Below are 24,419 nucleotides of genomic sequence, written 5' to 3'. Positions count from 1 at the left end.
GCATTTTCCACTTGCCTAAAGCTTGAACACAGTATCTTCCAAACACAATAGCAACGGTGTCTTTCGGTGCCAAGTATCTTCTCGACAAGGTATTCGTCCAGCTAACAGCCCTGGGTACTCTTTTTCCAACATGCAGTTCCAGGTTCAGATTCAAAACCCAAAGGAACTTCAGAAACCACTTCTAAACGTGTGGACCACAAGCGTCAGAATGAGCTGACTTTTCTGAAATTTGTTTTAAATTTAAAAAAAAAAAAAATATCTCTCATTTGCTCCTAACACTTCCTATCCTGTTCTGTAAGGAATTAGCCATGAAACACGAAAGTCCTGGGGGAATTTTGTTTCCCTCTTTTCCCCCTAAAATCATCAAAGGCAAAGGAGAGAGGAGGGAGAAAAGAGGAGACACCCCAGCAGGTGGGGTATGGCTCTGCCCTCCCCTCAACTTGGTCGGGACAGATCAGGTGGTGTCCAGGGCTCTGCCCTGCAGCCCGGCGCGCGGCCCGAAGTTTGCTGCGGGTGCTGGGCGCGCGGGGCTCCGGGAGGCCGTGGCGGAGTGGCATCAGGGACAGCCTTGCAGGGCGTCCGGTGCATCCCCGCGGCGGGCCGACCCCAAGCTCCGGGGACCCTACCCGGGCCGCGGACTGGCGCGCGCCTTACCTGGCCAGCGGCGGCGGGGGCGGCGGGAGGACGGACGGGAGGATCGATGGGAGGATCGAGAGCCACTCCGGCGGCGGCGCGGGGGATTGAGGGAGGCGCGGCGGAGGAGGAGCTCGGGAGCCGCGGGCGGGCGGGCCGCTTTGTCTCCACGGCGCGCTGCCGACCCTACGTCACCATGGCAACCGCCAGGGCCGGGGCCGGCCGGGAGTCTGAACCCCCGCGGCACCAGGGTCCCGGACCCTCACGGCCCACGCCCTTCTTCTCAGCAGTTGGGCTGTAGGGAGGAGACAAGGACCCCACCCCCCACCCCACCCCGAGCCACCGCCAGCGTAGACACTCCCGGAGTCTCTCGAGTCCCTCGCCACAGAGACAGGAAGGCTCCAGAGAGCCCTCAGCCCGGAGGCAGATCTTATTGCAGCGCACGCACTGCTTTGCCTTCTCACTATGGACGTTCCAAAGCCCTAAGGTCCCACTTCGCCAGCACGCCTTTCTCCTACGGAGCTGTGCCCTCAAAAAGGAAATTCGCTTAAGGGAGGAGAAAGGATGATACAAAGTGATAAACTATTGAGCAACTGGTACCCCGTGCTCCCGTTCAGGCTGCAGCAGCAGGCGCCAAGCTGCCAACAGAGAACGACACCCCTCTTCCTCCTCCTCCCTTCATCTCCACCACCATCATCACCACTACCAGCCAGCTTTGCCTCTTCTGGATCTGCTGGTCTCCCACCAATCAAGCCAGACCCCTGGCTTGCCGGGGGGCTCCCATAGGAACGGAAAGGGGCCCTTCACTTCCGATTTTAAACACAGAGTGCTAAACCACAACTTTCACACACGGGCCGCAGAGTGAATCTGAGATGCCACCACGTTGCTTAGAGATTGGCTCTGAAGCATCTACCATGGACACCAAGTAACTGTACCACCGACTGACCGTGGCACTTAGAAAAAAGAACTGGGCTCCTTCGGCACAGTCTAGGCATCCTCCGCCTGAGGAAATTTTTGGAGGAAGAGGGAAAAGTACTAGCAGGCCTTGGGGTCATGCTTCTTTAAAGGACAGAGCTGGAGAGCAGCTCCCCTGGGTGAGTCATCCCTCCATACTGTTTTCTTGAAAGTTCAGAGACTGAATCCAAATTCTACAGAATCTTCCTTCGGACCTCTGCGAGCAGGGCACTTACTTCCTGGCATTTGTGAATCACCAACGGAGTATCAATAACACACTTTCCCCCTGGAGAGCTATCGTCTTATGGGCTGAAAAGGGCACACCAAAACAATGGTATTACCAATCGAGGCCATGTGTACTAACTAATGAAAATGGAAGGTCCGTGTGATGTAATAAAATGAAAACATTTCATTCCTAATGGCACTTGGCTACTGTATTTTGTTTGTTTGTTTGTTGTGGGAAGATCAGTGCTTCCAGATGAAGTAAAAAGAAATAAATTTTTCGAACTAGCCATTAGGTCATTTGGAGACAAGTATCAAAACTCAAAGAGCATGTTCATTTCCTCCCACAGATCTGAATCTGAAAAATGTTACCCAGCAACTCGGAAATGTGCAATGAGATCCATGCCCGATCGGACAGCCCGAACTCGCCTACCAACAAAAATTTAAAACAACCTGTGTGCTGACCAGCAGTGATCTGGTCAATTTTTGGTACAGTTGCACTTGTAATACTATGTACCCACTAAACATAATAAACCATACAATAAATTACATACTCAGTTTCCCATAGACAGAACAACGCTATGCCTGCACCCTCACACCATAGTTTATGTGAGATTGTATTGCTGCTGTTGCTATGAGTGGCTATATTACTCTGTTTTCCATCATCAAAACCCTCAAAGAAATATGTGTGCATAGGGTGAACCTTTCCGTACAGACTTTCTCCGCAGCTATCTAGAACAGACAGTGTTGTGGTTTCGGTAAAGGTCCCCCCCACACACACAAAAACCACTTGGAAGAAGCTTGGTCTACAAAGCAAAGGCATTGAGAGATTTCAGGACCTTTAAGAGTCGAGGCCTAACTGGCAGACGACTGGCCATGACTGCCCTTCACAGAGGGATTGACGCCCCTGAAGCAGGGCGGACCCAGCAGGAGTGGATTAGAGTATAGCTCTTGCGTCCTGTCTCACTGTAGCGTGTCATCTCTCCTGCACATGCTCTTGCCAGAAACTAGTGCCAGCACCGCACTTGGCAAAACCTTAGACCCAAATAAACCTCTTTCCTTTGTAAAGTTCCCAGCCTTGGATATTTTGTTATGGCGATACAAAATGAGCTAAGAAAGACAAGTGAATGAGAGGAAGAGAGAAAAGACAGGAGACTGGGCAGGAAGGGGCGGTGCATGAGAGCAGGGAAGGGAACAGGAGTAGGGGCCTAAAAACTAGAGTAAGCATTGAAAGGATTGATGCTACCAAACACAATTCAGCATTGTTTAGATTCTTGGTGGTTGTTTCGCTAAATGAGCACTCATTGATTTATCAAAGAATTAAAAACAGATTCTTTATAAATTCATAAATATCAAAAACATTCTTGGGCCAATAAAATATTGCCTGGACTGGACACTGAATATTCATGACCTATATATTATTGTCTTGATTGGAGTGTAAATACAGAAGAAGGAAGAGTCACGAAGAGGCCAATGCTACCTTCAGATAATGGGCATTTAGAAGCATCTGCACTGAATCCCTGCTTAGAGATTTCCTGAGGAACCTGGTTCTGCCTTCAGACGTGAGAGTCTTCCAGCCTGGGCTTCCTTTTCCACTGGTGTCCTCAAGACAGGTACAGGAGCCATGTGAGACAGGTATACAAATTAATCAAACATTTACTAATTATAAATTGCAACTAATTTTCAAAAATAATTCTTTAATATATGTAATTTTACCTTTTATTAGAGACGAAAGCAAAGTTATATACTAATGAGATGGATGTGCTTTTTTTTTTCCATAAAGAATTAAATCTCGCCTGAATGCCATAAGAAATAGAACATCTTTAATGTTGTTCCGAGTTGACTGGATTTTGTTTTTATAACCATCGTTATTGAGAACACCACCTCACAGAAGCACGTAACACTAAACAGCAGAAGTATGTTCAGAGCCATTTCAGTAATGGTCATAAATTCGTTCTGTCTTACTCCCAAGCCAAAATTCACTGGGTGACATTTGTAATGCATTCAAATAGCAAAGAGCAGTTTTAAATTCAAACATCCACATCCTGGCAGGATACAACCTAAACTCATGCTTATCCTAAACTCACGTGCTAAGGAATGACATCAGGAAAATATCTGAAGTCTCTGTCTTCCATGTTGAAATCACTATGTTTCTAGAGGAGCAGAGACTCTTGTTAATAGCATGCAATCGTTTCGAATCCAAGCTGAGCAGTTTTTGTTGGCACAGTGCTCCTGTTGTGTTCGCAGAGCCAAGGCTGCAGTGGTATATTGGGATGGTGGTGCCAGCAACACCTTGGATTCGTTCGGGGCTTCGTTTTGAATTAGGTTTTGGTCATTAGTACTTCAGAGCCTTTTACTGTAACCCTCCCCTTCAGTTACAGGGTCACAGTACACAGTTTAAGAACCTTTGGTCGAGACGTTCGCATTTATCTGGGAGACTTAGCTTTATCCTAAGCTCTGCCTCCATTCCATCTCGTTGACCAAATTAAAAAGTTGTGAGGAAATTATCATTCCACACTTGTGCCTGCTTTCCTGCTGGGCGGGAAAGGGGGTGGCTTTAATCCAGTTATCCAACCTGAAAGTGAAGGGACTGCGATTGGACGTTAAAATGATTCTTCGGGATTGGAGAGACAGCGAAGCGGTTAAGAGCACTTGCTGCTATTCCAGAGGACCTGAGTTCAGTTCCCACCACCCAAATCTAGCGGACGACAACCACCTGCAACTCCAGGGCATCCGATGCTCTCTTCTGGCCTCCCCGGGCACACATACACAGCATTTATATGTGTGCTGTGTCTGCTGGAATGGCTGGTTGACAACTGGACCACACCTGGAATCCCAAGCAGCGCGGAACTCCCGTGAGGAATCCTCCTGGTAGGATTATCCAGAACAGGAAGGCCCACCCTAAGGACGAGCCGCACCTTCCGCAGGGCAGCTGAGAGGAAGACGCACGGCAGAAGGAAACTTTGCCTATTCCTACCTGCCCTCGTTCTCACCGGAAAGTCCATCCACGCTGCTGCTGATGCATCCCTTCACTGATGGGATTTCAGTGTAGATGAAGATCAGCAGCTCTCTAGGAATCCTCCACGCCTTCAGCACCAGCCCGGGACCGCTGAAACAGCATGCTCGGTGTGGGCAGGATTCTGATCCTCGTCAGTGTGAGTCCAACAGCCACTGATGGACTACCCAGATCACGCCCTGTAAGCCGCTCTAATAAATCCCCTTCTAACATACATGTTATATTTTAATGTGTGTATATTCCCTCTGTCAGTTCTGTTCCTTTAGACTAATACAACCAGCACAACTGGTCTTTCATAATCTCGAGAGTTTTTTTTAATGAGATTAAGTAAATAAGTTCACCTTCCTAAAGCGACCCTCGGAAGTGTACCAGCCCAATACAGCAGCCACTAGCCACTAGCTCATCCAAACTGACACGCTAAGAAAGTGAAAAATGCCAAGTCTTCAAGACTTATAACAATAACAGTTTTTAAGTACTAGGTCATTAAAAATGTTTATGTGTGTTACATATTGTAATAATGTTTTAGATGTGTATGAGTAAATAAAATATATCATTAGAATTATAACGCATGTTTCTTTTCTACTTTAAACATGCTTGCTAAATTTTTAAATTTTATCTATGTGGCATATTGGATGCCGTTTAAAAATTAATGTTTGTGATTAAATATTCAAAAATCCAAAGTCTATTAATTAATTAAGGTCTTCTTAATCCTTACATGAAGAAGGTTGCCTTGGGAGGCTGAGGCAGGAAGATTGCCACAAATTTGAGAGCAGCCCAGGGTACAAAGTGAGTTCCAAGCCAACCTGGGCTACACGCAGAGATTACTACCAGAAAATTTTTTAAAAATTCAAATACATAAAATAAAATTACCTCATGAATATTCCTCAACGTATAAAGGGTAATTTACAGCAAGTAATTTCTCTTTATTGGAAAGCTATCATAAGATTTTGTTCACACGTGTAGACGTAAGAAATATTTCAACCAAAACACTAACGTAGGACTGTTTGGGCTGAATTTGTCACCTATGAGGTAGGGCTCCTGAAATAGATGAGTACCCATGGGCTGCTAAACAGAGACCCTAACCATTCCCAAGGATTATGAAACAGAATAATTTCTGTTTCTTTCTTTTTATTTGTAGTCCCCCTCCTCATCTCACTAATTTCATCAGCTTTCAGTTTAGGCTGGTATCGTGTGACACGCCTTACCTACACACCAGAGCTTCTCAGTCTTCCTCATGCTGCAACCCTTTAATACAGTTCCTCGTGTTGTGGCGACCCCCAACCATAAAATTATCTTCATTGCTACACCATACTGTGATTGTGCCACGGTTGTGAATTGTAACATAAATATTTTTGCGATAGAGGTTTGTCAAAGGGGTCTCGGCCCTCAAGTTGAGAACTGTTGCTCTAGATTATACCTAAACTGAGCCATCATCAAATCCCACCCCCATGAACCGGATACAATCTTGTCAAAAATCAGGTATTTTGATTCATTCTGAGAGCGCAAAATAAACCGAATTTCCAGCTACCAGAAAAGCATTCATAGTGATTTCACCTTGATAAATATTAACCTTTCCATATTTACCAAAACACAGCCAACACCCTCTAGTGGTTTGCAAACAATGTATTCTAATGAAAACTCCAAAATGCCAAATAGATAATAACCTCCCCACTGAAGCATTTTATAAGAATTTTCCCGTCCTGTAGTTTATATTTTGTGCACCAAAGTCTTTATTTTTCTCCTAAAGTTGTAATGATAGCTTACATCATTACAATAGTTTATGGTGCAGCATGTCCAAGGTCACGGTGTCCATGCAGCAGACCTGCTAGACTCCAAGGGACTTCACACTGCAGATTTGACAAAAGGGAAAAGAACGTGTGCTTGCTCTTTACTTCCTAACCAGAAACTAGAAGAAAGGTTTGCAAAAAGGGCTCAGCCGCTAAAGCCGGATGGATGGCCTGAGTCAGATCCCTGGAACCCACGTAGCGAAAGAACAGACTCCCACAGTCTGTCCTCTGACCTTCATATATACATTGTGGCACCTGTACACACACATACAGAGGCATACACACACACACACACACACACACATACACACACACACACATGCACACATACGCATCTGTGTATACAAAGTTATATGTAACTGAACTATTTTAGAAAATTGAAAGAAAAACAACTATCTTTTAAAAATTAATCTTTAAATGATTTGAAAGCTTGGGTCCAAACATGGTTCCTTAAGCTCCATATTTGGATGAACCAGAAAAAAACATGGGGGCTACAATGTTCCCTCATTTCCACGGCAATTAAGCAACAGCTCTTTGCACCCTGCCTTCCTGCCTTCCAGACACGTTCTGACATTGTTTAAAGAGGTGACAAGAACACATTCAAAACACAGTTTAAAACACTGGTCTTTATCTTAAATTTTATCTTAAAAATATTCATTTATGCCTTCAAGTTTGCTTCCTTCTGGAATTTTTTAAAATTCATCTGAAAAGTGGGGGAAGGGAGGACAGCATTTAGAAGGATTAAAGGGCTGGAAATCCAGAACCCAGAAATCCCTTTCTGGCTGCCCTAAGGTACTGAGGGAGGATGCTCTACAAAGCAATTATTAACCCTCACATCCTGGCAAGCAGAGAGAAAGCCATGCCTTCACACACTGTCCCTAAAGGGTGTGGACATCCTCGTGCCAAGGGGCCTGTTGGTCTCTTGGCCTCAACAACTTGTAACCTCAGAGAGCAGCAATTCCTATCAAATTTGTCTCAAATGCTGCAAAGAGGTGCCCCCCCCCCAGACAATTCTCAGCACCTTCATCTTAATGATTTTCAAAAAAAAAAAAAAATTAAAAAGAAAGAAAATGGAGCTAGGGAACAAGAATTTTTACCTGAGTTGGCATGAGTTCTTTGTATGCCGCATTGACTTACCTTGGACTCTGGTAACCCCTTGTGGCTTTAGCAATGAAGAATTTAGACAGATGGCTCGGCGGGCAAAGTGCTTGCTGAGTAACCATGAGGGGCTGAGTTCAGATCTCCAGCACCCATGTAAAAGCTGGGGGTAGCAACACATACCAGGAATCCCAGGGCTGGGGTAGGGGGAAGGGTCAGAGACAGGTGGGTCCAGGGGCCTCACTGGCCAAAACAGTGAACTCCACGTTCAGCGAGAGGCCCTGCCTCTAGCCTCAAAAGGCAAGAGCACAAGGTGTGGGGGAGAACGGGGGGAGAATAGGGGTACACAATTTAAAGTGACATCCAGCCTTTTCCTCCATGCTCAACAGTGTCCCAAGAGCTGCTTATGCAGCCAGCTGAGAGTACTGCCTCCTCTCTCTCTCTCTCTCTGCAACCCACTCTACGAAGATGAGATGGGCTCCGAAATATCTCTTCTGTTAAACCAGGTATGATGAAAAGAACCACGGACAATCATCAATACCGGCCAAACGGTGAACCGCCGGGTCGTCTGGCTTATCCATGATAGTGTGAGAAAAGCTGCTGCTGATTGGAGGAATTAATAACCTCATAACTCTGAAGACGGAACAGAAGCAAACCAGACGACGGAGAGGCACTGTCTCACTCATCCTTCGTTAGTACCTTGTGTTGATTATGCAGCTCGCCTAAAAAATATAGACACGTTACTTGCCAGTGTGGAGAACCGCACGGAAACAGAAAGTTAAAAATAAATAAATAAATGCTTTGTGATTCTCTGCCAAGACTTCCCCATGGCAAGATTCAACACGGCGGTGACTCGGCCAAATTATTAACTCCATATTGACTAGATCGCATTAAGGTAAACTTTTGGTGTAAGTGTTGTTGAGAACAAACCAACTCTCGGTGCAACTCTCACAGTTTGACTATCAAATGCCCCTTCACAGGCTGTGTCACCAATGTTTGGTCCTCAGATGGTGTCATATTTAAGAAGCTAAAGGAAAAAGAGCCTAACCAGAGGAAATAGGTCACTCATGAGACGGGTGGGGAGGACTTTGAGGGTTACACCATCCTGTTCTGCTGCCTCATCTCTGCTTCCTGGAGGGAGTTTCTCTAATCTGTGTTCTTGCTGCAGTGTTGTTCTGTTCCAGCTCCAGGGACAGAGCCACCATGGGTAAAATCTCTGAAACCATGAACAAAATAAGTCTGTCTGTCTTTCAGAGAGCTCTTTCAGGCGTTTGATCGCAGCAACAGAAAAGTCACAAATACAGCACTCAGGGCCCCTGCACTCACTCTCCTCATCCCCTGGCAGAAGCATGTCAGGAGGCTATCCTGCCTCCAATATTAACTAGTTACGTCACTTACCTGTTGATCCACACACAGCCACAGAGAAGCCTTTAGCTCGACTGAAATGGCTTATTCCCTCATCCACTAAATGAGGGTGTGAAGGCCAGCAATATTTTCATTAAACATATTGATCAGAGAGATCCCACAAGGCTCAAATGTCATAATACCATTGGGGTAAGAGGCTGGAGCAGGTATCAAAGGGGGGACCGTGTGTCATATGCATCATGAGAACAGTAAAAAAACATTTCAAAGGCCTTCTTGGTGACTCAGTCGTCTGATGAGCGTTCACCATCCGAACGTTCTACACCATCGATAGCAAGCCAAGGGTGTTGTGACCCGTCAGCTCCGTCGTGCATGAAGTACATGACCTGTCAGAGGGAAAAGGCACTTGCTTTGCTAGACGGGCACAGGTCACAAGAAGTAGCCATACCTACACCTGTTAACTAACGGCTGATGTGTAGGGTCTGGAACAAACTCTCTTCCCTGGGGTGAGCCACCTCCAGCCCAGGCAAGTACTGTCAGATTAAGCATGGACTCAGATGGCGCTGGTAGGTGACTTTGGTTGTAACCGTGACAAAACACAACTGACCAGAACAACTTCGTGAAGAACGCGTTTATTTTTGACTGACAGTTTGAAGGTGCCCCCTACCTTGGTGGCGAAGGCATGGTGGCAGGAGGGTGAGTAAGGCGGCTGGTCCACAGCCAGGGAGCAGAGAGGGAGGAAAGATGGAGTTCTGTTTGCTTTCTCCTTTCTATTCAGTCTGTTCCCCTTATCCTCGGAACAGCGCCACCACATCCATGGTAGGTCTCTGCTCTTTAGTTGATCCTCTCCATAACATCTGCGCTGATGTGGGCAGAAGTTCCTCTCCTATGGGATTCTACATACCAGCCGAGCTAACCGCCCATATTAACCTTCACAAAGAGTAAACTGACAGCCAGTTAAAAAGATGGTTTTTTGTTTTTTGTTTTTCCCCACAGAAGCAAACAATGTTATCAGTAAACCCTCACTTCCAAACCGAAGGTGTAAGGTGCCTCTTAGTTCCTTTTGTTCTACTATAACAGAATGTCTGAGGCTAGGGGATTTACCAAGTACAGATCTGTTTCTTACACTTCTGGAGGCTGGCAAGCCTAAGGTTAACAGCCCATATCTTTTGAGAGTTTTATTATTATCGTTGTTGTTGTTGCGCCCTTTTCCCATGGCAAAAGGCAGAACAGAACAGGGCTAGAGTCACCTTTCTTCTGGGAGCCCACTTCCCAAAATAGTGACATTAACCCATTTCTGAGAATAGAGCCCTGTGGCCTCGTCACTTCCTAGAGGCCCCACATCTCAACCCTGTTTTATTGAGAAACACAGAACTTTGTGGAGGACACACCAGAACAGGGGCCATTCCTCAACTAGCAAGTCTTTTAAGAAGACTTGCATACCTGTGTATGCAAGGTGAGTTTGCAGTGTCCAGTTAAAATGGAAAAACCCATGAACTAATTCCTTGGATCAAGCAAGGAACAGTGGTGGGTTGGGTGGAAGGGAAGGGCAATGGAGATGACAGAGAGATGAGAAGATTAAAGAAACAAGATTAGAGAAGGTTCTTGGTGGGCAGCTTCTCCCAGGACGTGGGGGGGGGGAGGCAAGGCGCCCCAGAACCCCATCCAGGCTCCAGCCTGTATAATGATACTGTGTTAAGGGAGAAGAGAGTGCTTCTCAGATAGCGCTGATCTGAAGGGCTGGAAGTGGCTAGAGCTGCAGTGGCCTGGCACACAGCTGAGACTTACCCGCTCTGCTGATCCATAAGCAGGAAAGATAAGCAGCCACAAAAAAAAAAAAAAAAACCTCAAGAGCTCCACAGCCTACATGAGTCCCACAGGGGTCCCACAAGCTTGCTTCCTGTTCTTGGAGCCCATCTAACAGACTCCCTTCTCAGTATCCCACTGTCTGTTCTCAACCTGGTATAATCTTGTCGTGGCTCACAAGACTAACTTGCGGTGCCTCTCAGTTCTTCCCTCTGCTGTCACCTTCTCAAGGACAACATTAGCACCCCATTCCTTGTGATCACATGACCCTCTGGGTTGTTTCCAAAGCACTTAACATCTTTGAATTATCACCTGCTCACCCGTATACTATCCTTGTCCCCAGACCCTCTGAATATGAGCTCCTGGACTACCAGGACTCACCTGGCCTTCCTCATGCTGACTCCTTCAACTCTGGAACAGCACCTGGCAGGCCCTTGGTAGCCACCTGGGGGAGAAATTCGCAAAGAGCTTCCCCAGTTCTAGCTCAAAGGCGGCAGTTTTCACTCATTTCCTTCCCTTGGCTGATGGAAATGGTATCCTGACAACGTTTTCTGTCTTTCCATCTCCTTTGAGTAGGTTCTTTTCCTTACAAAGTCAGCAGATGAAGGCCAAATAGTGGGCCACTGTGTCAGCCCCTACTAAGAAGAACCCATAAACTTACCAGTGTGAGAGCAGATCAAGAAAAGGAAGAGCCGCCATTGGCTAGGCTACCACTTTGTGAACACCAGCTTACTAAAAGATGTTATTCCTCCACAAAATATGTGCCCTTTCCCCTCCATATGCAACATATGAAAATCGTGGGCTAGACCAGACATTCAGACAATGAGTAAGGTCTAGCCCAAGCCCAGCACGAGGTGAGGGAGGAGGTCTGTAGAAGAGCAGATCAAGGCGGCAGCCAGGGACAACAGTGCTCTGCAGCACTGTCAGATCATGCTCGGACCTCAGAGAAGCATCCAGGAGGGAAGAGCCACTTTGGTTCCCGAGGAATGATGGCAGGGAGCTCACTCCAGATAGAAGGAGCGACAGCTGCAAAGCGCTGAGAGGTAAAATCTGCAGATCAGGTTCCACGGGGCCAGGATCCAGGGCATTTGTGGTGGCAAGAAATAACACTGAGACACTACCAAAAGCCAGACTGCACAGACCTCTGTGAGGAAACACACACACACACACACACACACACACACTTTCTTTAATAAGATTATAAGTCGGGAGAGTAAATTTTAGCCCTGGAAAACTAGGTTTTTTTTCTCTTGGTCAAGACCCCAAGATTCCAACTTTATTTCCTCTTGGTTCAAACTTTCCCCAGAACCTCTCAATAATAACTCTTTCACACCCATGCTGGCCTCCAAGGCCCCTCGTCCTTGCAGCTGAGGATCAGGGACTTGGCCCCTGAGGTAGCCCTACTCACTCACTCACACACCCTTTCATGCTCCGTGACAGTCTTTTATGAGAGCGTGCTGGACAGAGCCAAGCAATATTAAAGCTGCATGTGATTAATAATGAAGCAATCTTGGAAGTTAAAAGGCTGTTGGGCCTGGTCCAGGTTCCCATGGATGATACCCAGCACTGCCAAGACCCACGCTGGTGTCTGCCTCCTCCGTGACAGCTTGCTGAGAACAGCACTGGGCCAAGAATTCTCCAAGGCTGCCTGCTGTGTCAGCCCATGGGGAACTCAGAGTCACGAGGGACTTCGGGTAACTCACTTGACATGGAAGGCAGTCAAGGCAACAGCTCCTTTAGTTCTTTCTGAAGAGAGAAGGCGGACACTTGTTTCTCTCCCTATTCCTGTCGTTTGCTACTTTCCACCAACTCCCATCTTTACATTTAGGTTTTGGATCTCCTCTCTTCAGGGTTTCATCCCTAGTACTATAATCTGAATATGGGATGTTCCCCTCCCCCAAAGGCCTGCCCATGTGTTAAAAGTCTTGGCTCCCAACTTGGTGTAACTTTAAGGTATAGAACCTTTAAGGGGCAGGGTTTAATAAAAGGTCTTATGGTGACTGAGCGCTTGCCCTTGAAGGGAATGGTGAAACCCTGGCCTCTCCTCTTCATCTTTTTTTCACACACCCCAGCCATGAGGTGAGCGGTTTCACCTGTAAACTGTCTTAGTATTTGTCATAGCAATAGGAAGCTGACTAACCCTCCCAATGAGGATTTTGTTTAATCTGAGATATCACAATACCTTCTCAACTAGGTGCAGCATGTGTTTCAAACATTTCATGCCCTGCTCCTGATCATTGCTGCTGAATGACACCCTCACCCTGCTCTTGCTCTTTAAGCCTGGCACTAGCATGTCCCCCACTGCACCAGCCACAGTCTCCACCTCTAGACTAAAGCAAAGCACACAGTTCTCTTACTGTGAAGTGACCACGCTGTTTAGAGGGTCCTTTGTCCCCAGCTTTCCCACCGGGGAAAACACTACCCACCCTTCAATGCTTACTTCAAGACCCAAACATGCTTTAGATGAGACAGAAATTCTCTCATCCAGTGTCTCCCGAAACACCTAAATCTGAGCCTTGTGAATTTCACAACCTTGCGATCTCTGCTGGAGTAATAGGTGTGCATGTCAGTCATGAACCCCTCCGGCTCATAGCGTTGGGCATCTTTTCCCAGAAGCCCACCCAGCCCCAAACGTGGAGTCTTGCCAGAGGTATGAATTCTATTCAGGTCCTGCTTCAGCCTTCTGTGTAGTTTTCAAATGGAAGTGCACTCGCTCCAAAGGAGTGCTCTATCTTTCTAGACAAAGGGGGGAGGAGAGCTTGGTTGTGTGGGATGGGGAGTGAAGGCAAACCAAAGAGGTGCCGATTTGTCAAATGTGGCCCGGAAATTAACTTGCCCAGCCGCTTTGAAGCCAGCCCTTCACAGTTGCAATCTGAGCTTGCTTTCCCGGGCCCCTAATTACTCATGAGCACTTCTTTTGTTGGGAAAGCATTTTTTCCTTTCTTGGACACTTGCCTTGCTTCACAGCCCTGAGTGCCCTGGCACTGGAGACACTTTTGTTTCCTCAGTGTTTACTTCAACAGGAGCAAATGCAGATTGAAATAACAAGTAGCAGAAAGTCATAACAGCCTTAAGGACTGGGAGCACACTCAAAGCCCACACCCTAGATGGATGTATTGACCATTATCACATTTGTGGAGGTTAATGTTTCTTGAGTACTTGTATGAGGTAGTTGGGTCATAATGACAGGGAAGGCAGGAACAGAGCAAATTTGGGGTAGAAAGCCTCTTAGACTTGCTGAAAGCTGGGTACTGTTCTATCCAGTTCACGATGGTTCCTAAAGGCCATTCCTCCAAGGTGAAAGCATAGAGGATTTTCTATGTGAACTACCCCAAATCTAACCTCAGAATAATAACTTGTTCTTAGCCTCACCCTCGTTACTATGGAAAGGACTGATGATAGCTGGCTAAGTCTGATTTAAACAGTAGCTTGTAGAGCCGGGCACAGTGGCGCGGGCCTGTGATCCCAGCACTCAGGGAGGCAGAGGCAGGCAGATCTCTGGGAGTTTGAAGCCAGCCTGATCTGCAAAGTGAGTCCAGGACATCCAAGGCTACACAGAGAAACCCTGTCTCGAAAAACCAAAAACATAAAAGTACAGAAATAAACCGTAACTTGTGTCATTGTCCTGGGCGTTTTGATTCACCACCGCTGAGAATATTGATCACACTGCCTAATATAAGCTGAAAGCCTGTTACTATTGATTCTTCTCAGGACAGTTGCTAAAGCAAACAGCAGTTTGTTTATATTAGGGAATCTGGAGGCTCACCCTCACCTGGAGAATTCCTTTCAGTGTGCCTATCACTATGAGCCCTCGTTCAGACTGGCTAGCCACCGTCCATTTCCTGCAGCCTCAGCCACACCCGTCACTCCCCTTTGCCTCTGCTTCTCACCATGTCCCCTTGCCTCCTATCTGGCTACAGTTGTTCTTTCTCAGATCGAGTTTTGTATCTGGTATCTTGTGAGCTTATTCCTCCCCCGCGTCTTGCATTCACACATTGCCTGCCATGATCTTTTGAACACATTGCCATCTTCTCATGGCCCACATAGGTATAAACTCCCCTAAAGGTTACAAGACCCATGTGAGACCGAAAACAGCTAAGTCAGGCAAAAACCGAAGTGGAAGAAGGAAGGCCTAATACAGGTGAAGCATCCATGACCCAAAACTCCAACGTCCAAAAGTTCCCCTTCTTTGAAATTTTGAAATACACCAAGTAAAATAATTCCGCATGAAGAAACTATGCCCAAAATTGATACAAAAGTAATGTAAAATGACCTTTGAGTTATGTGTACAAGGTATTTTTAAAAAGCACACACTGTGTTTGTTTTCAGACTTTGGTCTCTTTCCTACAAGTTCTCCTGAGTCTATGCAAATATTCAAGAATCTGAAACTATCTACAATTCCTAAACAGTCTGGTACCAAACACATCAGATAAGGGATACCCAGTCTATACTTTCTTCTCTCCCTCTGTCTCTGTCTCTGTCTCTGTCTCTGTCTCTGTCTCTGTCTCTGTCTCTGTGTGTGTGTGTCTCTCTCTCTCTCCCTGTGTTATATATGAGTTTGTGGTTGTGTACATGCGTTTGCACATGTGTGCTCATACATGTGAAGGCCAATGGTAAACAACAAGGGTCTTCTTCAATTGCTTCCCCACTTTTATTTATTTTATTTTATTTTTTGCGACAGGGGCCTTCACTAGATCACCAGTCCCGGAGGTCACTGGTTGGCTGGACTGGCTAGCCATCGAGCTCTGGGAATCCTGCTGTCTCCAATTCCTCAGTGCTGGGTTTACAGCTAAGCATCACAGTACCCAAATGTTTACACAGGTGCTGAGACCTGAACTCAGTTCCTCATGCCTACAAGTAGGTAACTGAGGCATTTCTACTGCCCCCATAGTGTCTCAGAGAAAAAGAGCCGCTGTATCTTGAAGGACGAGTTTCCTGTCTGTTTTGTTCCCTTGACACCGTCTGCTAATACAAAATGAAGAATACTCAATAACTCATGGATATGCTGGCACATCATTTCATGTCTCCTCTATAAACCCAAATCCCCAACCAATTTTGTAGTCTGCTACTTGATTTCCCTGTTTTGAATACATACTCACCCACCACCAACTATCGATCTTGACCTAACTCATCCCCTCAGATTAAATAATAACAATAATAAATTATGAGGAAAAAAATCTTGTCTGTGTGCGGATGGCTCTGAGTGTTGCCAGTTTAACCCTCTAACACCAGGCAGTGTGGCAGAATTGAGACAGGTCTGCGCAGCCGTGGTAGTCTTGACCCCAAGTCAGCTCCACCCTAAATGGACCTTATTTTCCCAGACACAGAATCAGGTGACTACGTGACAGCCTCCTCTCTTCCGGGTGGTACAGTCTGTGATTACAAACTTGTTGGATTCCAGAACCTTCCTAGCACTACCCAATGAAGCCTCTCCAAGCTAAGTAACCTCGAGAAAAGCCCTTCATCGCTTCCCCCATCCCCCTGTTTTGGCTTCCCCGTCTATAAAACAGAAAAGATTAAACCGCTCACCTGGTGATTGTGCTATGAACATGGGAAGAGTCAACATATGTTCTGACATACGTGTTTAGAGCAGCACCTGGCAAACAAAAACCTACACAATCTAAGCAGCCACCACAGACGACGGATTCTTTCTGAAACAAGACTTTGAAGCTGTAATTTACACCCTGTTAGATTCATCCGCTCTCAGTGTATAGCCCAGTGCTTTTACGGTATCCAGAGGGCTAGGAAACCATCATCATAATGCATTTGAGAACTTGAGCTTTATCACATCAAGAAGAAACTCTCTATCCTTACGCTAACACTCTCCTGCCTCCCACACGCGCCTAGCCTAGGACGACTAATAATCTATGTTCTTTGTCTTCAGGTTTGCCCACTCTCGATATTTTATATAAGCACAATCATACTAATCTTTTTAATTTCTTATTTTTCTTTGTGTATATAGTCGCATGCGCTCATTCGTGTATTAAAGTGCATACGCCTGTGCTCCCACGAGTACCCTTGCTCTATCACTCTCTGCCCTGTTCCCTTGAGACACGGTCTCTCACTGAGCCTGGAGCTAGGTGGTTAGCCAGGAAGACCCTGCAATCCTCCTGAATCCGACCCACACAATGCTAGGGTGAGAGGTGCATTCACAGCCACACCCAGCTTTTTACATGGGTTCCAGGATTTGAACTCAGATCTTCCCATTTGCACGCTAAGTGTCCTTACCCGCTGAGCCATCTCCCCAGACCCTGTGGTTGGACATTCACATTTGAGCTGTTATAAACAGTGTCCCCATGACCGTCCACGCACAGACTTGCATGTGGTCCTTGATCTTCATTTCTCTTGGCTGGTAAACCTAGGAGTGGGATTTCAGGATTCTGTGATAACCCTGGGCCGCCAGCCTGTCTTCCGAAGTGGCCACACCAGTTTTCATTCCCGAGAGCAGTGCATGAGGGTCCCAGCATTCTACCTTGCCGACATTTGCTGTTCTCTGACAACAAAGCTAGCCATCCCTGGGGGTGTGATTTGCATTCCTCTGATGCCAGTAGCTCTAAGCATCTTGTGTCAAGTCACTACAGTAAGCTGCAGGTTCTTACCTACAGCATCTGCTGCTGATGCTTTAGGAGAGCTTAGAAACAGTTAGAGAGGCTTTCAGCCCTGAAGCTGCCACAAGTGTTTGAAGACCGGTTAACTGTTGCTTGGTCTTTGCAACGTGAGCACAGAAGCCACATTTTCAGTAGAGGCAGACTGCAAGAAAGAGCAAGACATTGCATCTTCAATTCAAACAGCGCCCCCCCATTCCCTGCCTACCTAGGTTTCTCCCCTTTTTGTGAAAACCCAGAAACACACTTACTCCAGTGTCTTCCACAGATGCTATCTTAATCAGTCCTCCATCCCTTCGGCAAATACTAGAACAAACAGTTTAAGGGAAGAAGCTGTTTATTCTGGCTTAGCACCTCAGAAGGTTCAGCCCACCCCAACAGGGAGGCCGTGGCAGAGCAGAGCCGTCCACACTGCGGGGGACAAGAGACAGAACGCCCGTGCTGAGCAGCTTTCTTCTTCTCCCTCCCATTCCACCTGGTCCCCAGGATATGGAGTGGTACCCCCAGGTTCAGGGCAGGACTCCCCGTCTTAGAGGGTCCTCTCTGCAAACAGCTGCCTGCACATACACAATTGTTTTCAATCAACCCACTTGACCAACAAGATGCACGATCATAGATCTCAATTATCTTCATCTGGGGTTTTGCCATTTCTGCTGCCTAAATAAATGGCCGTTTGCGAGTTTAGAGCCTCCTCCTGGAAAGCCTCTAGACGTGGGTTCCCCGTGTCTTCTGTAATGTACATAATGCAGAAATCCAGATCCAAGTCCTACTGTAGCCACCCTGGTAGGAAAGAAGAGAGACGCTTGTACTATCAGAGAGTCAGATCAATGGATCCTTAAGACCTAAAATATCAGGCTGGAGAAGATGGCTTATCGGTTAACAACACCTACTACTCTTCTAAAAGACCTGGGTTCGATTCCAGCACCATCACAAGAATTCACAACCGTCTCTAGGCTCCAATCCCAAGGGATCCAACACTCTCTTCCGACCTCTGTGGGCACCAGGCACACATGTAGTGCACAGAAAAACATGTAGTCAGAATACCCAGACGTATTTAAAGAACTGTTTATTTGTTTGTTTATTAAAGGAACTAAAATTTCCCCAAGAATCTCACGCTGGAGGGAAGGAAAGGCTGAAGCACCGGAAGCGCGCCCACAGCTCTGGAGCAGGCGCAGGCACAGTCGGTGATGGGTGGGCCCACATCCCGACCAGGACTGCTTACCAATGTAAACTTTTCATCAAACCCAAACCGTCTTGAACGGTCACTGAACGGATAGATCCCTTTGCTTATCTCCTCAGTATGACCTCAGTGATCTTTTTTCTCTGCCTCTGACTATTCCTCGTTTCTTTAACTGGCATAATGGCGACAAATGGCTGAGCCCAGTTTACTGGGGCTGCCAGATGCCAGGTTTTGATCCTAAAATCTCTGGTAGCATTACCACACCCTAGGGGGCAGGGAGAAAAAGGGGAGCTTCCAAAGTAATTTGGATATGTGACCTGCAAGGGACTGGCCAGAAGGCCGGTGGCTGGGCAGAGTGGACATTTGCTGCCATCTATGGGTAGAACATTAAAAGTGACAGGAGGGGAAGTTTGATTTCTCAAGGCTGTGATGAAATCCTAAGAAAGTACCAACGCAGCTTGGGTTTGTTCACTGCTAACTTGCAGGAAAAAAAAAAAAAAAAAAAAGATGATTTAGGATACTTAGCAATGCTATGATAAATAGTATCAAATCTATCGTGAATAGTAATTCAGACTGGGGCGTTCGATTTAAGAAATAAATCGTCTATTGCAAACATTTTTAACCTCAGTTAAAAATGTTTAAAAATCTTTAAAAAGAAATTAAACTAAGTTAAAAGACGTTTAAATAACAAAATTTGTCATTGTCTTGACTAAAATGAGCCTCATTCAAACCTATCACAGCAGGAAAAAGTCCGTCTGTCATGGTTGCCATGGAATTAGGAGCTGCACAGTGGTGTAATGGCACTCTTTCTCCTCAGCTAGAAACTTCCACCGAGAGGCAGGAGAATAGCTTGTTAATGAGAAAGGCTCCATTGTATCCTGAAATATTTATGCCAGCTCTGCAAACAAGAATAAAACATTTACTGGATCTGCCGCCAAACGCACTTTTGAAAAGGATACAAATTCATTCCCTGATTCATCAGCGTGTGTGTGTGTGTGTGTGTGTGTGTGTGTGTGTGTGATCTTTCGCATGTGCTTATCTGCTCTACAGTTTTATGTGAATTTAAAGGTTCAGCCAGGTAATCCAAACATGTGAAAGACTGACTGAGGTCAGAGGAACACAGAGTTCAATGCCAGCCTGGGCCTAAAGGTATGAATGGATGAATGAGTGGATGGATGGACAGACAGGTGGACAGATGGATAAACAGGTGGATGAAAATTAAAATTTAAAAAGAAAAGTCCATGAAGGGCATGGTGGCCCACGCCTCTACTACCAGTCCTCAGGAAGCAGAGGCAGGAGAAGCTCTGTGAGTTCCAGGCCTACATAGGGATTAATTGTGATTGGACTAATTAAGCGAGTTTTTTTTTTCTGCAAGTTGACATAACAGTGAACAAACACTAGCTTGTTTGATGCTTTCCTTAGGATTTCATCACAGGAATGAGCCATTATTTGAAATCAGATTTCCCCTCAGGTTTAATTAGATTGATTAAACCAGTGACTAATTTAATAGTCTGCATAAGTAAGTTATAAAACAGCCACGCCTACATAGTGAGACCCTGTTTAAAAAAAATCAAAACAGAAGAGTCCAGAATAGGTTGAATAAATAAATAAATAAATAAATTTAAGAGTGGCAACTTCATCTGGATAGATGAAGATACCTGTTCTACACGTAATTCTTAAGGTATCTGTCATATGTCTGTTTGGTATGCCTGTCTCTTAACTAGATATAAAACCTGAGAAATCGGAACTAATACTTCTTGTAATTTTAATTTTATTTATTCATTGAAATTTTCATACATATGTACAAAGTATCTTGTTCATACTCACCTCTCATTACATCCTCCCAATTTCCCCAAGGTCCCCTACTACATTGCTCACTCAGCTTCATGTCCTCCATATACCTGTGTGTGTGTGTGTGTGTGTGTGTATTCTACTGAGTGCGATCAGTGCTGCTCAGATGCACTTGGGCATGGAGTCTCCCACTGGGGGCACAGTGAACCTGCCAGTGGCCAGACCCTAAAGAAAAGTGACTCTTCCTCCCCAGCAACAGCTTCTCAGCTACTGGTGAGGGCTTGGGAGCCCCTTCCCCACTCCATGCTGGACTCTTTATTCAGCTGACCTTGTGCAGGTCTTGTGTAGGCAACCGTTGCTGCTGTGAGTTCCTGTGTGCAACGGTCACCTCGTGTCCAGAAGACAGCATTTCATCGCACACTTCCCTGTCTCCTGGCCCTCACATGCTTTCAGGAGTCTCTTCAATATTTTCCTTGAGCTTGGGGGTGGGTAGTGATATGAGTGTTCCATTTACAGCCAAGCACTTTGAACAGGAATGTGTCTTTGCATTAAGCACTATCCACTGAAATAAGAGATTCTCTGACCAAGTGCGAATCTAAGAATATAAACATACCTATGGAGAAGGCAATTTGACAACATGGTCATTTAGAAAATTAACATCAGTAGGTTCTCCCGTAGGACCTATGTTGGGTTGTTTTGTGTTCTTGCTGTTGTTGATTTGGTTTGGCTTGGCTTTGGTTTTATCCATGTTTATGGTATCCCTCAAGAATTCCCTTCTGTGGAGCAGGCCTCAAGCCCCGTCAAGAAAGCATCAGTTACCTCTATAAACAGCCTTGCCTGGCAGGGCATTCCTGAGCGGCAGAGTCACACTAGATGACACTGTTGATGTGCCCGGCCCCCTGCAGTTGGCATAACACTTTCCATTAGTGTGAAAGGTAGCCAACAGGGAGAACTTCCTGGTCAGTCCAGTAAGTGATTTTTCTGTGTCCTATAAAATGGAATTCTGAAAATAATAATAACAAATATTTGTAGCAACTTAGTCAACATAATTTATTTTGTTATCTTCTATGTGATCAATTTCTGTCCTGGGTGCTTGATCCTCATGGTGTTAACAGGTCAGAGGGAAGGGGGGAAAGAGGGAAGGAGGGAGGGAGAGAGGGAGAGAGAAAGAGAGAGAGAGAGGCCAGAGAGCAAGAGGGTTTTGGTGTGTATTGAAATAAATACTAACTTGAGCAATGATGCCAAGTGTCAGGAGACAAGAGAAATAGCATCCCTTTGAGTGGGACAAGTTCCAGTGAGGATCTTTTGATTTCCTTAATACATTCGTTCTGGTGTCAGCCCGAATTACCCAGAAGACAGTGTAGAGGGGAGGCTTTGATGAGGTGTGACTCCCTTCAAGTAGATCGGTTGATTATTTTCAGCTGAAGAACAACACAGTTTCACTTCTGATGAATGAAAAGAGAATCTCATCTATTTTATTTACACCTGGGTCCCTAGTGCTTCAAGATTCCCCACAGATAGCTCAGCCAACAGCCCAATCTCGCACACTTGTACAAATTAGGCTTTCAGAGGTGGAATGACCTCCCCCAACCTCACTGCCAAGGTCACTTAAGAAGAAATTACGTGAATTTCAAAGATCCCAAAGTTAGTCATTGAGTCAGATCATGCTGCACTGCTATTTTTCCTCAGACATACTGTTCTCGACCCTAGCAAACAAACACAAAGGGTGTGTAAGCCACGAGAACCCACGGCCTTGTCACCTGCCTTTCCCACAGAGCCTTCCTCTGTCCACCTTCGGTCTGACGCCATCTCCATGATAATCGCCGAATTACATAACCGCCCAAGTGAGATCGTTTTCCATCTGTTAAGGCCCATCAGAGCCCCGCGCGCAATGAATTTCAATTTAAGGAGCTTTATTTCCCATCTGGAGTAAGAGGATTCGTTCCCTATGAAAGCGGGAAACATCATTGTGACTTTAACCTGGTTCTAATGGAAATGATTTGTTTCTAATTTAAATTTTTGGATGGTGTTTAAGTACCGTACGTTTCAGCACTCTGCCGCAGAATCGTGTAGCCAACATTCCCCAAGCCACGTTTCACAGCAGTAAATGCTTATTAAACATAAGCCACATAAACAAGAACTCTCATGGTAGCATTGTTTGAGACGGGGAGGGGGGGGGGGAGCTTGGAACTAACCCAAATGCCCATCAAAGGAGAAGAGATAAAGCAATTGTATCACGTTCACCCCGCGCAGCTGTTAGATTGAACAAAGCAGTTCTACGTAAGCAAGGTGCAAAATGCCGTGCATGTTTTTAATACTGTAATAATTGCAGTCTTGTACCAGCCTACACCCACATTAAAAATCAGCCCGTCCTCACTGAAAGCTTTGGAAGCCAATACGGCAAACTATAAGGAGTACTTATTCTGGAAAAAGAAAATTTGGTTTTAAACTTAGGCATCTCTGTATTATACAGTGTTTACAATGTGCTACGTCTGCAACTTAAAAAGATGGATTTTCTTTCTTTGTTTATGGTTGTTACGGTGTGTTCTGCGTACGGGGTGAGTGCGCATGCGCGTGTCGGCATGCAACCTGTGCAACGGAGCGGAGTCCGGAGCAGGACATGGGGCATCTTCTCCCATTACTCCCGGCCTTGTTGCTTCAAGATAGAGTCTTTCGTTGAATGGGGAGCTCAGCATTTTGTGGTGATGAGGATAAAGCCTTGTGGATGCTAAGAGGAGTTCTTTCCTTGTTTCTCTCCTGCCTATTTGTTTGTTGATCTTTGTGCTTGTGTGCGCATGTGCACGGGTTCTCACTGCTGTGTGTATAGGTAGAGGCCAGGGGTTAACATTGGATGTCTTCTGTCACTCTCCACCTTATTTCTTGAGGCAGGGTCCTAGAGCTCAACCAAGTGGCTAGGCTGGCTGACCAGGAGCCCCCAGCATTTTCCTATCTCTACCCTGAGAGCTCTTCTCTCTCTCTCTCTCTCTCTCTCTCTCTCTCTCTCTCTCTCTCTCTCAGAACAGCTAAACACCACCATCCTGACAGTTCCAGCTTCACTCCCAAAAGAACAAGAAGGGAGAAGGAGTGGGGAGCAGCTCTGTGGGGAGGGAGTTTTCCTCCTCCCATCACTACCCAGCGAGCATCAAGTCTCAGACTGCAGACTCTACAAGAGGGCAGAAGACCTTCTCCCTATCTCACTGCTCCGGGATGAACCTGTCACTGGAAAGACAACTGAAATCATGCTGATGGAGAAAGGTTTTTTGTTTGTTTGTTTGTTTTTGTTTTGTTTTGTTTTTCCCCCAAACTCTTTAGGATAGTAAGATGATTTATTGAGAATGACCAAAGCCACTCTAAGGAATGGGAGCTGCATCCAAAGATCGAATTTATACACAATTAAAATCTGCTGAGCCTCAGGTGCCACCCTTTAGGCCCTTGGAATGTAGTTTAGCTTAGTATCAGAGCATTTGCTTAATGTGAAAGAAGCCCTCAATTTGATCCCTATCTTGCTGTGTGTGTGTTGTGTGGCGTGTGTGTGTGTGTGTGTGTGTGTGCACAAATGCAGTAAGTGGAATTGAGATTATACTGTAAACTACTAGCCATTTTTCCACCACTATTATGTGCTAAATATACTCCCTCATGACTTTTAATAATGGCAAACCATTTTACCCCACCTGGCTTTCAGTCCCTCTTGCTCTTTCTGCTTCCTGTGGCATGCCTTTCTGCCATGATGGACTATAGCCGTTGAACCATGATCCAAAATGAATCCTCCGTCGCTTAAGTTGCTTCTGTCAGGTGTCTGGGCACAATGACAAGGAAAGCAACAAACCCAGGCCCGTATAAAAACTTCACCAACTCCTGCCCCAGAAGATGCAAACATTGTCTTCCCAATGTCTGATCCCAGAATCAAGGTCAGGTCCAGTGTCAGAAGCAAGCTCAACAGATATTTAATCGATGAATGCTTGAGT

The 24,419-nt window shown here is 45.9% G+C and overlaps 1 protein-coding gene across 2 annotated transcripts in view; it reads right to left on the bottom strand.

Annotated features, from left to right (window-relative positions):
* Rnf182 (ring finger protein 182) overlaps positions 1-8,460 on the bottom strand; it is a 62,896-nt gene extending 54,436 nt beyond the window's left edge. Inside the window, exon 1 of one of the 2 annotated variants that reach the window (XM_060372371.1) lies at positions 7,750-8,460. The gene's annotated coding sequence lies outside the window, so the exon portion shown is untranslated. Of the gene's footprint in view, positions 1-654; positions 1,208-7,749 lie in introns of those variants that run through there. The other variant, XM_021630294.2, reaches the window with a different exon arrangement.
* Between the last annotated feature and the right edge of the window lie 15,959 nt (positions 8,461-24,419).

Source organism: Meriones unguiculatus, chromosome 19 (genome assembly GCF_030254825.1).
Source record: "Meriones unguiculatus strain TT.TT164.6M chromosome 19, Bangor_MerUng_6.1, whole genome shotgun sequence".
Lineage (NCBI taxonomy): Eukaryota > Metazoa > Chordata > Mammalia > Rodentia > Muridae > Meriones > Meriones unguiculatus.
This window is presented reverse-complemented; position numbering and strand designations above follow the sequence as displayed.